Source organism: Dendropsophus ebraccatus, chromosome 10 (assembly GCF_027789765.1).
Source record: "Dendropsophus ebraccatus isolate aDenEbr1 chromosome 10, aDenEbr1.pat, whole genome shotgun sequence".
Lineage (NCBI taxonomy): Eukaryota > Metazoa > Chordata > Amphibia > Anura > Hylidae > Dendropsophus > Dendropsophus ebraccatus.
The window spans coordinates 83,755,572-83,769,060 of NC_091463.1; the positions used below are offsets into that span (position 1 = coordinate 83,755,572).

The 13,489-nt window shown below is 46.2% G+C and overlaps 1 protein-coding gene across 1 annotated transcript in view; it reads right to left on the minus strand.

The window, feature by feature from the left end:
- The window catches only part of PLEKHG2 (pleckstrin homology and RhoGEF domain containing G2), a 59,542-nt gene extending 51,923 nt beyond the window's left edge, over positions 1–7,619 (minus strand). Inside the window, exon 1 of the mRNA XM_069943646.1 lies at positions 7,321–7,619. The gene's annotated coding sequence lies outside the window, so the exon portion shown is untranslated. The remainder of the gene's footprint in view (positions 1–7,320) is intronic.
- Between the last annotated feature and the right edge of the window lie 5,870 nt (positions 7,620–13,489).

Here is a 13,489-nt window from a genome sequence, read left to right on the forward strand (position 1 = left end):
GGGCCCGCTCGGGTTCGTCCATACCTGAGTGTGTGGCATTTGATAACCGGTGGCTGCTGAAGTTGGATGCAGCCGTAGGGAGTCCTGGAAAACATAGATACAGCCTATGCTCTATGGCTGTATCCATATTTTCCAGGACTCCATAGGGCTGCATCCAACTTCTTCAGCCACCAGTAATCAAATGCCACACACTCAGGTTTCAACGAACCAGAGCGTGCCCAAGATTCACTCATCTCTAGTTGGTTCCATGCCTCCTCCAAGTGTAAGTTGGGATTAGTACGGATAACACAATGTAGTGTGGACACAATGATGTCACTACATCTGTTAGACCTTTCTCCTGCATTTGTACACTGTTCCTCCCATACCAATGGCGATGTAAGTTGACACTGATTTTGTTCTAGGATCTCTTCTACCCCCAAGTGTATTCTTTTGGGTATGCTGAACATCCAGTTTAGCATGAAATTGCTCTCTTTAGGACCTTGACGTTACCGGCTTTTCTACATAGTATGACATTGGAGACGATATTCGTACAAGTTTCTAATCTGCATGTTGTCCCTCATCTCTGGGACGGAGAAGTTTGTAGTTAAATGGAACATTAACTATGTGGTCTGCAAAAGTTCATCGCTGGAACTACTTATCCCCATCCATGTAGGACGAGGACGGAGAAAGGGGGGATGGGCGATAATTGTTTCCTACAATCCTCTAATTACTGGGCTCATTTTAATCATTAGAGGAGTAAGTAACATGATAAAACACATCACAAGGCAGTAATAAGGATGGCGGAATTTCTCAGAAACCCTTCAAGTAATTGTTGCATGTCCATTTTCTGCTTGATCATTTCTCAGTCTCGCCTTCAGTTGACCCAAATCATTATTACTGGAACAGAAGATCAGAGACTACTATGAAGCGACCCTTGACCGTCCCAAGGAGAAGTCATTCCCAGCCACATTTGGTTCTCCAGATGTTATTGGGGTTGTACAAGATGAGAAAAACGAGACTGCTTTTATCCAAAGACAGCTCCCCCCTGTCCACAGGTTGTGTGTGGCATTGCAGCTCGACCCTTTACTCCGAAGAGCAGTAAACATCAAGTGAAAAATAAACAAAAAAATATAATGTCCAGCGGCACTCACCATAAAACTTGAACTTTATTCAATATCCAAAAGATATTCTAACAAGAACATAGAGCACCTTTACTCAACTTTCCTCACAGCCTCACCAATGGCCATTTCATGCTTTCCAGCGCTTCCTCCAGGCCTCAAAGTCTCTTCTATGTTTCTATATACAGCTTTAGAAGCAGCAGCAGCATGGGGAATGTTATAAAGCAGTATAAGGTAGTCTAACCTGAGGATTAAGTACTGAGGGATCTAATACAGTAGAATTTTGTGATTCTGGCTACCTCTACTCACTGTACTCTAATCATTCTCTCTCCTTACCACCCTCTCTCTATCTACTTCTATATGGCAGCCTGTAAACTGATCTCTAAGGGAGCTGCAAGTCCCTCTTATAAAGACAAAAGGGGACTGAGGTGAAGATGAGGATTTAAGAAAGAAACATTTTTCTCTGATAAGATATATTACACATTTTCCTAAATTGCTTGTACTACAGGAACAGTTGCTGTTGGAATAAGAATAGACCAAGAGAAGGGCAGATAGGTGAGCTGACTACATGTTATGGGGCTCAGCTGGTCAATGTCAGAGAGCTGAAAGCTTATTTACAACCAGCATGAGACAAGCCAGGGAGCCAAAGAGAACGATGGACCATGAGACCATGACCGTTTTGGCTGATCCGTGTGGCAAAAAGTAAACCCTTCAGGACGGGGACTGAGACGTGTAATCAGACACAAGGCCTGTCCTCCTTGCCTTAGTGAGTGAATGGTTGGGAAAAGGGGACGCGTTCCACAGTATTATTTCTCCTCCGGAGCCCAGTCGAGGAACTCTCAAGAGTTAACATTGTGTTCTGCAAATATTAAGCATCCTGTGTTGAAAGTTATTGTTATATTGCTACTGCAGATTAGCCTGAACGGTCCTTTGAAGAGGCGGTACCCCATGAACAAGGACTTGGACTGGAACTCTATCTGCCACTGTTTGGCTCGGGGTCTGTACTATTGTGTCACACAGAGTATCATACAACTTGCACTTTGCACGCTTACAGAGTTGGGTCCCATGAAATCTAGTGGTGTGGTGGCCTGGAGGACCAAATGGGGTGCAGGAGAATTCATAAGTGAATGGGATAATCCCACAAAATAAATGGGGCACTAGAAAGTAGTTTCACAGAGGCCCATAGTTATATGCTAGGACAAGGTAAGACCCAACTTTGGCACAGCCCAATTCGGTGGGACCTTCAGCAGAAATTGAGTTCCAAAACCCAAGTGAAGGACTACTCGGAAAGGTTGTACCACTTGTTTAAATGCAACATCTGTGTTGTTCTGCAGAGCCCCTCTTACATACTAAGGAGAGTAATGTAGACAATCCTATTTGGAACCTGTGCATTGCCACCACTGGTGCCGTAATATAGCAGAAAACAAGAAGGACTAAAGTAGAGAACAACGGGACACTAATAATAGTGATACCAGATGCCGCACAGGTGGGGACGTAGCCATATATCATGTACAAACACACTAACCATATGTACATATTGCATCCTTATATAAGTATATATGATATGGGGAGAAGAACCCCGCCCCATCCCTGCGGTAATCCAGATCAGCACTCGGAGACCAAATTGCAACACCAACCATATGACACAGTAAGAGCACCACATGTGCTTGGCTAAATGACCCATTTTGACAAAAATATATATGGCCCCTTTAATCCCTAAGGAGTGGACTGACCTCTCCAGTAATCTCCAGAACGTTGCCCTGTTACACCAGATTACTTACAGAAAGCGTGACCCATTAATATACATCAAATCCAGTGACATGATTGATTTCTTACATGTTGCACTCCGAAACAGATCTGAATTCAGTCCATGTCTGTATATTATTACAAACATTTTGCACTCTGGCTCAGGCTTTGTGAAACGCAAAGCCCCTTGCTAGACAACCACATTGGTCCATGAAATGAATACTCCTATTTTTGGACTTGTCTCTATGGGATCTACTCTACGGGGTTAGAAGGCTTCCCCCACACTGAGATCACAACCATCAGCGACAGCTTAATACCAATGACCTAAGATGTAATATCCTTCTCCTACCACTTGGGGCAGATTGAGCCGTTACCATTGGTCCTTATGTCTTTTGAAGGAGTGTCTTGACATCTCTTGACATGTGAGTATTGGGCCTGGAATGCACTTCAACCCAAACAAATGTCAAAATGCACTGGACTCCATTGACATACATGGGGCGGCTTTATTATGTAATGGAAAACAGATCTACCAAATGTCAGAAGGTGAAACATTCACTTCATTGCAAATTCGCTCATTGGAAAGCCCTGTCATTCCCAATAAAATCATAGCAGTAACTTGCCTCATTCACTAGCACACCACCATACATGTGAAACCAATTTTACCTATTACATAGACAACACGAAACCGGTCGGTAGGTAATATTATCATAAATTATAGAAGAATGCAGGGCACCGGAACATAGCAGAGCCTATTATAACTCAGCGTACAGGAAGACAATGCTATGCACAGTCAATGGGAAGCAGAAGGCAGAACAGTGAGGAGGTATACCAAGACCCAGACATCATCTCATCAAATATTCTGTTAGGTCATGTTTACATGATGGGAATTTATAGTTGGACCGGCCCACAAGAAGACCATGCAATGGGCCCTGGTTTTAGCATGATAGCTGACCAAAAAAATTAGTTAAAGGGACCAGTCATCAGTTTCATGCTGCCTCAACCACAAGTCATCGAGGCTATCCCTAGCATCATCTCCCAGCATGGTTAGCCTTGACCACTAGATCTTTCTCTATAAACAAACAAGCAGTGATCTATCAACCTAGGCAAGTGGGATCAGGGGAAACTGGGATCATCCCAATGACTCTTGGTTAAGGAAGCGTGAAGGCAAGGGACTGACTTAGGCCTTAAAGAGTTAGGCCATGTTTACACATGGTATATAACACCGGCTGTTCTGTGACCCGGCCGGGTCACAGAATTACTGGTGTTACTGAAGATCATCCCGACCAGTATTGCAGTAATGGTCAGTTGTTCTTTATTTCAGGTGAATTTGGATGCGGGCGCACCAGTGTGCGCCCGCATCCAAATTCACTGCTGCACACTATGGAGAGTGCGGCCGGAGCCACTTGCTCCATTGTGTGAACTGACATGTCAGTTTTTCGTGCGGCCGGATGGAATCCCAGCCGGAGCTTATACTACGTTTATAGGCTCTGTCCAGGATTCCAATTATTCAAATACAACGTATTTTTAGCATAAATCACAGCCGTTGTTGCAAATTGCAACAACAGCCATGATTTATGCTAAACATACGTTGTGTGAACATGGCCATAGGCTGTAAAATTAGAAGATAGACCCTCATAATTGTTTAGTTAGATAGGCCTTAAAGGGGGATTCCAATTATTATTCCCCCATACTCAGAGGGTAGGGGGAAAGGTAAGAGGGGATGGAACTGTATGGTGTATACCAATTTTAGAACAGGAGTCCACTTTTAATATGTTTTTATTATGGTGGATGGCATATTGTCCTCACCGATAGATAGTTTCTCCAGATTTGTTCCCTGAGTGTTAGTTCCTCATATTGGGGGTTGGGTCCAGGGTTCACAGGGTGGGTGATATGGTTTGTATGAACTTGTATCACTACATTTTGCTCCTTTAAAACAACCACACAAGTTGCAAACTACTCTGTATGAGGAGGTGCGGCCAATGTTGGGAAGAATTTAGCGTGCCAAAGTTTTTGTGTCTACAGGCTCCTGCAGTCCAAGGCTGATAACTTGACAAAGATAAATAGTATGCACACTGAAATGTATGAAGGACGGCTGCTATGTGCATGTGGTACGTCACATGTCAGCTGTGCTCACCAACAATACACATGACTTTACAGAGTGAATTCTTGGCATTTCTTGGAGACAGCAAGCACTATTAGACGATGTACACATTTGCACCAGATGGTCCAGCCATAGCTGGCCACCCAGTCTACGATACACATTCAGCAGGCTTTAATATTCCCTATGAAGCTGTAGGAAGTGAGAAAGGTTGTAGACATGGTTCAACGTTATTGATGCACGTGATACTCCAAGTATATACAAACATATACCCATATGTATGTTTCCCGTTTTATGAGTTATGGACTCGTTTTATGAGTTATGGAGGGCTTCCTTCTTCAGGTGTAGGTTGGGACTCTCTAGCAAGGCATCACAGAAACTGACAATGCTCTTGAGGGTTTCATCAGTAGAGACTCTACTGACGCCACTGTTTATGGGTCTCGAAGGTACCGACCATCCCATGGATATATATGAGACCATACTGTCTCCCGACCCTGTGACACACTACATTGGCAGCTGTTCTCTTGTCTCACTGGTATATTCCTTTTACCTGATGCGTCACAAAGTCTACCACCCCTGGTGAGTCCTGCCACTCATAACACAACCGTGTCAGTCTTACTCATACTAAAACAGTCCGGTTTATTGAAGTTTTTAGGGCCAGTCTGACTCACGGGTCAAGGGTTTTACTCACTTAACAAATATATGAATAGCTGCTTTTAAAGTTTCAGGATGAACTAAAACTCGAAAGTCATAAAAGCTGGGACTTTTTCCATAACCATTAGAAAGGAATTGGGTGAAAAGCTGTATAGTTTGGAAAGGAAGAGATGCCAGGAGTCACTATTGTCCTGGGGCAAATAAGGCCTCAATAGGAATTATATTATCCAGCCATTAGTCAAACATCCGCGATATCAAAGACACGTACATGTCGGCAAAATGTCAAAATAGGATGTCGGCGTAGACATGCATGGAAAGGAACATGCCCATTGACTTTATGGCCTAAACACAGACCCACATTTATGTCATTTTCTTAACGTATTTCCTAAGTCTTTGGGCTCTAACCCAAAAACGTGGTTTGCTGCATTTTTGGGTCCGAGCCCAGACATATATACATTTGGAAATGGACCCAAATGTAGTCACTAGCTGACCACGTTTGGGCCATTAAAGTCACCAGGGCTTGTGTCTGTTCTGTCCATGCATAGACATGTTGGCATCCCATATACGTTCCTGAGATGGCACAATCATAATGTGAACCTTCTGTAAAGCACACTGTAGCCAAAGTTGTGGTGTCCATTGTGCTAAAATCATCAGATCCTACCCCCAGAACTTTGTCCCATCAGCCGAAACAACTGCAGTCCCCCTTTACCAATCTTCTCGATGTTTGTCGAGAACGCACTATTTACACACATGTTCATCTAACAAAGGAGCTTTGGCCTTGCCGAATGCAGGAGATGTGTGACTATCCAGGGAACAGCTGTGTTTGCAGACATTATATACTGAAGAGAAAAGGAGGACAATGCTCAAGACCTACTACTACTATACGTGCAGTTAAAGACCTGAATAAACTCTTAGTAGAACAGTTGTAAGGACCTTAGTCACCAAGCAATTGAATGGAATCTTTTGACAAATGTCATTTGCACTAGGATGCTATTCAGGTATAAGGAAAATGACTACATGAATATCAAATGAACTTTCCCTGGGATGGTACCATATGACTTTGACTGTATCCCCAAATTACAATAAAATATCTTGACAGTCACTGAATTCGTATGGAAGCCTTAAAGGTCCATCTCGTTCCCCATCACTATTGTCCTATTGTCTAGCTATTTAGTTACACCTGTTTCTTCTCAAAATCCCACGTCCTTAAGGAGGAAGCCACTTGTAAGGAGGTCGTGTCATTTACAAGAGTTATGGGTCAGAAAGACAATGGTGGATCCTACTACTTGAAGAACATGTTCAAGGGGTTGGGAACCAATGTGCAAATGGAGACTTTTGGAGTATAAAATGAATGATGAGACCCTCGAAAGACCCAACCAGACACAACGACTAGATAAGCCAACTCATACATTGCTGACTCAGTGGGAATGATTCACCGATGTATCCTTGCAGTCTCTCGGGACTTGTAAGAAGAACGTGATAGAACACAATGAGGATAGTATACAGTGGAGTATAAAGTAATAGAAATGTTTCGGCGCGGCAGTCGGGATGGATACAATCATTTTCCTAAGGACATGTAACCTTATATATCCTTTGTGGTGTAGTCAGAGAACATCGGAGCTGGAGCAGATCTGTGTTTCAGCCAATTTGAGGGTCTTGCCCCCCCCCCCCCTTTATCTAGCTCAGCCCCCATACTCCTATTGTTCTATGCAAGAGTGGTCTTACCTTATCTGTGCAACTCTCCGTGCCCCAGTTTGAGGACCACCAGTCAGACAGATGCCATCTGGTACCCCCTAAAAATCACATCCTTAGCCACATGCACTGATGATGATGAAAAAGAAGAAGTCCCTTTTCCAAGTTGGAGACCTGGCGCTGAATCCTGAGAATGGTCCCTGTATCTAAGTTTAAAGACAAAGTCAGATTCATTGACAGGGTGCCCCGTCTCCCCCCCAAGCCACAGGGGACTGGTGCAGTCTATGGAGAGAGAAAGAAGCTGGACAATCCAGAGGAAATAAGGGGCCAGGGCTGTGTAATCAGCCAGGGAGGGGAGGGAGAGAGAGAATGAGAGCAGGGGGAGGGAGGCACAGCTGAGAGGGGGGAGACTGGGCTGGAGCAGTAACAAAACTCTCAAAAGTTTCCTGCTTCTCTTAACCTCTAAATTGCTGGATGGGAAAGTACTGCATGCTAGGTAGGACCTACCTACCTAGCACTGTGCAGGTACCTACCTCCCGATAAACCACTGTGCAATGACTACTATCCCGGTATAGTTTGCTGGTAACAGATAACTAATTGTAACTTGTTCTATATTGGTGCCTGGTTCTGTATCTCATGTTCCAGTAGATGAAGGACAGAGACACAGAGATGTAGCCAATTGTACGAGCTGAGCTGCAGGCAGATAATATACCCCGTGCGCCCCAAGACGTCCCGATGTGGTGATTAGATTCAGGGTTAGGGCAGCAAAGCCAACTAAGTACAGTGAAACATCTGTAAAAGACCAGACAAGATTTTGTATGCTGGATTTTAAGGCCACCGTAAATTATACATAGCGGCCATTTTGTTTAAGACCACCTCCAAAGACTAGTGGTCTTCTCAAAGAGGTTTCACTGTATTTACCCTAGGTGAAGAACAGCCTAGCTAAAACGATGCCCCCCTCTGACAGCGGCACAGAACTTTAGGAGCTTCCTATAAGCACTAGCATAGAGGATTTATACATATCATGCTCAGCGCTCCAGTGTCAAGGAGGTATTGCCAAGCCGCAGCATGCACGCTTCTGCCTACTCTGCATTGACTGCATTGACAAGCCGAGCCTTGTACATAAATCAGTGAAGGCAGCGCCTTGTCCCCCTTCACCAATAGGCCATCATTTTTTTTGTAGGCTGGTTAAGCCCTTTAAGAAGTCTAACTTTTATAATGTTGGAGTTTCCCTTTAATCATTATCAAAGCATTCCTTCCATACACAAATGCTCCGTTATAATGGGAGAGTTTTTCTCACAGAAGTCACTCCAGTTATAGCGCTCAATAACACAGTTAAATATTTGCATTGACCCGTGCGGGAAATTCTCAGATGAAAAGATGTTATTACAGTGACAAAAAGCATTTACTTTACGGAGCAATGAACTTATTTGGACCAGTTGTTCAGCAAACAGCAAAGGAGTCAGAGTCTGTAAGGTAAAAGGGGGTTTCCTACTGGGCTATAGGGTGCCTCTATTGCCCAGATAGGGCCAGAGAGGATGCCGAGTGTGGGTCTAAGGGAGTTACAGATGTCCCACTGCACTCCCTGATAGATGTGCCCCCCCACCATAAGACCCACTGCATTTACCTGATAGATGTGCCCCCCCCACCTATCAGACCCACTGCACTCCCTGATAGATGTGCCCCCCCATAAGACCCACTGCACTCCATGATAGATGTGCCCCCCCCCACCATAAGACCCACTGCACTCCCTGATAGATGTGCCCCCCCATAAGACCCACTGCACTCCCTGATAGATATGCCCCCCCCACCATAAGACCCACTGCACTCCCTGATAGATGTGGCCCCCCCACCTATAAGACCCACTGCACTCCATGATAGATGTGCCCCCCCCACCATAAGACCCACTGCACTCCCTGATAGATATGCCCCCCCACCATAAGACCCACTGCACTCCCTGATAGATATGCCCCCCCACCATAAGACCCACTGCACTCCCTGATAGATATGCCCCCCCACCATAAGACCCACTGCACTCCCTGATAGATGTGGCCCCCCCACCTATAAGACCCACTGCACTCCATGATAGATGTGCCCCCCCACCATAAGACCCACTGCACTCCCTGATAGATGTGCCCCCCCTATAAGACCCCCTGCACTCCCTGATAGATGTGCCCCACTCCCTGATAGATGTGCCCCCCCATAAGACCCCCTGCACTCCCTGATAGATGTGCCCCCCCACCTATCGTCCCCACTGAACTCCCTGAGAGATGTGCCCCCCCCCACCTACCACACCCACTGCACTTCCTGATAGATGTGGCCCCCACCTACCACACCCACTGCACTCCCCTAATAAATGTGGCACCCCACCTATAAGACCCACTGCACTCCCTGATAGATGTGGCCCCCCCACCTATAAGACCCACTGCACTCCCTGATAGATGTGGCACCCCACCTATCATAAGACCCCCTGCACTCCCCTAATACATGTGGCCCCCCACCTATTAGACCCACTGCACTCCCCTAATAAATGTGGCACCCCACCTCTAAGACTTACTGCTCTCCCTGATAGATGTGCCCCCCCCCACCTATCAGACCCACTGCACTCCTCTAATACATGTAGCCCCACACCTATCATACCCACTGCATTCCCTGAGAGATGTGACACTCCACCTATCATACTGCTCTCCCTGATACATGTGCCCCCCCACCTACCATACCCACTGCACTCCCCTAATACATGTGGCCCCCCCACCTATCAGACCCACTGCTCTCCCTGATAGATGTGCCCCCCCACCTACCATACCCACTGCTCTCCCTGATAGATGTGCCCCCCCACCTATCAGACCCCCTGCACTCCCTGATAGATGTGCCCCCCCCCACCTATCAGACCCACTGCACTCCCTGATAGATGTGCCCCCCACCTATCATACCCACTGCACTCCCTGAAAGATGTGCCCCCAACCTATCATACCCACTGCTCTCCCTGATAGATGTGGCACCCCACCTATAAGACTTACTGCTCTCCCTGATAGATGTGGCACCCCACCTATAAGACTTACTGCTCTCCCTGATACATGTGCCCCCCCACCTACCATACCCACTGCACTCCCCTAATACATGTGGCCCCCCCACCTATCAGACCCACTGCTCTCCCTGATAGATGTGCCCCCCCACCTACCATACCCACTGCTCTCCCTGATAGATGTGCCCCCCCACCTATCAGACCCCCTGCACTCCCTGATAGATGTGCCCCCCCCACCTATCAGACCCACTGCACTCCCTGATAGATGTGCCCCCCACCTATCATACCCACTGCACTCCCTGAAAGATGTGCCCCCCACCTATCATACCCACTGCTCTCCCTGATAGATGTGGCACCCCACCTATAAGACTTACTGCTCTCCCTGATAGATGTGGCACCCCACCTATAAGACTTACTGCTCTCCCTGATACATGTGCCCCCCCACCTACCATACCCACTGCACTCCCCTAATACATGTGCCCCCCCCCACCTATCAGACCCACTGCACTCCCTGATAGATGTGCCCCCCCCACCTATCATACCCACTGCTCTCCCTGATAGATGTGCCCCCCCCACCTATCATACCCCCTGCGCTCCCTTATAGATGTGCCCCCCACCTATCAGACCCCCTGCACTCCCTTATAGATGTGCCCCCCCACCTATAAGACCCACTGCACTCCCCTAATACATGTGGCCCCCCACCTATTAGACCCACTGCACTCCCCTAATACATGTGGCCCCCCACCTATTAGACCCACTGCACTCCTGATAGATGTGGCACCCCACCTATCAGACCCACTGCACTCCCCTAATAGATGAGGCACCCCACCTACCAGACATTTACGATATATTGTAAGGAAACATCCATAACTGTATAAGTATATAGTGCATACATTTACAGGGTCCTCTGCAGAATGACGCCACTTATGGTTCTCCCTGTATTGATATTTCTCGGTCCCGGAGGGCCGCTTTAAGTTGCAGGCTCAGGACTTTCAGGTACTTTTTAAGATCTCCAGTTTTCTAGCCAACTTCTCGGCATCATTTAGCTCAGTGTCTGTTGCTTTGCTGTATTTGCACTGTAAATGTCACTTCTATGATGTTGAGACTGTGAAGATCCCATTCCTTCATGGACAGTCACCCTCTACTTAAATAAATAGTCCGGGAAAAGCTAACGGTTCACTTGTGGTTTGTAGTACCAGTATACTGGGACCAGATTATACCACCACACCATGACCACTAGCAGGTAAGTCCCCCACTGTAGTTAGATAGTTCCCCTGCTATGTATATATGTACACCAAGTAGGCAGGTATGTCCCAACAATAGTTAGGTAGTTCCCTTAATAGACAGGTATATCCATGGGTAGGTAGATCCTAAGGTTGGTATAACCCCCACCCCCCAGTAGGTAAGTACATGTTAAGTATCCCCTCTACCGCACTAAGGATGTATGTCCTTTCCTTAGGAAGGTGACCCCCCTCAGTAGGCAGATGTGTCCTTAGGTTGGTATAACCCCCACCTCCAGTAGGTAAGTAAAGGCATATTCTTAGTAATTCCCCCTGCTCCACATAGGTGAAGAAAAATTCATAAGCCGGAGGAAATAAGCTTGCTTCCTCTCCCATGCAGTGAACCCCAGCTGCCTCCTTCCTTGGGCACCAATGAGTGACATTATGGCTCCTGCAGTGCCTTGGGGTAGAGGTCACACTCTGCCCTCAGTATAGGCCGCAGGTCTGATGCTGCCTATGGCCTACACTGACAGCTTTCATCTTCATGTGCGCATACAGTTGAGCACCACTCATTTATCCAGGGATACGAGGGCAAATATTCTCGATCCCCTGTTAGTAAGGGAGCCCTAAAGCAGAATAAAATGGGGGTGGTGGCCAAGACTTAGGCCATCATTACAATCCACCCCTGCCCACCCTCTTCTGTTGCTAGGTGACGCTGCCTGAGGCGAGTTACTAAACTCACTGCATGTAAATATCACAATTATTATGTGGAAATAAATAAAAGTTTCATATCTGTCATCTGTGTGGAGGGATTCCTTTCTGTAGGTTTCATTATTCCCCTAGGACATGTCTAAGTGACACTTTACATGCGAGTGGTATAAGTGAGTCCTCTATCATATCCCCCCACCCATCATTGGTCACAGTAGTGTCCTGCTTGGCACCACATTTGCCCTCAGAATAGGTCTCACTGATGCGGTTACAGATGCTGATACCACACAACCACATCTTTATTACAATGGTCACAGCATGATGGCCGCAGCTCGGCCTGCACTCTCCACCTCCCTCACCAGGGCCGCAGAAGTATGGCTTCATCCTCTGCCGTCTTGTCTTCTGCGTTTTTCCTGTCTCTTTGATGAACGCTATGTAAACCATCCATTGTTTGGAGAATAATCACACAAGCGCCGTAGTAAATAGTTTTCTTACATTTATTTCTCCGAGATCCTCCGTCTGACAAGGTCTCTCCCTGGGGGCCTCGGAGATTATTTGCTTTTTGCTTTTTATCTTTCCTCCCACAAATCCATCCTGGTTCATCACTGTCATGGCTGTCAGGAACCTATAGCTCTGTTCATCCTGATCTTTCTGGTTCATGAATGGAACTCTGCATAAGATATGCAAATTATATTATTTATAGATCTGCCAACCCTATAGGCCATGAATGGGGAACCTTCGGCCCTCAAGCTGTTGCAAAACTACAACTCTCATCATGCCTGGACAGCCAAAGGCTGTCCAGGCATGGTGGAAAATTGTAGTTTTGCAACACCTGGAGGGCCGAAGGTTCCCCATTCCTGCTATAGGCAATGTTTTTTTTAACCCAGCAAGTTTCTAATTATAATTTTTTTATTTCACCTTTTGTACGTAATTATAGGGGAAGCCATATTGTCTGAGCTTCTGTGCTTTCACTGTTAACAGCATTTAGAGATATGCTTTACAGCAGCTACATGGATAAAGGCAAAATAACAATTGTCAGCTTGTCATCACTCAGATTGGCCCCTCTCCCCATTAGGGCCCACAATCTAAATGATCACCTATTGTGAATGATCTGATTCTGTCTTATTTAGATATCGATGTCAACTTTTACTATACAGTGATCCCTCAACTTATAATGGCCTCAAGATACAATATTTTCAATATACAATGGTCCTTTCTGGAGCCAATTAATATCGTATGTTAAGGGACC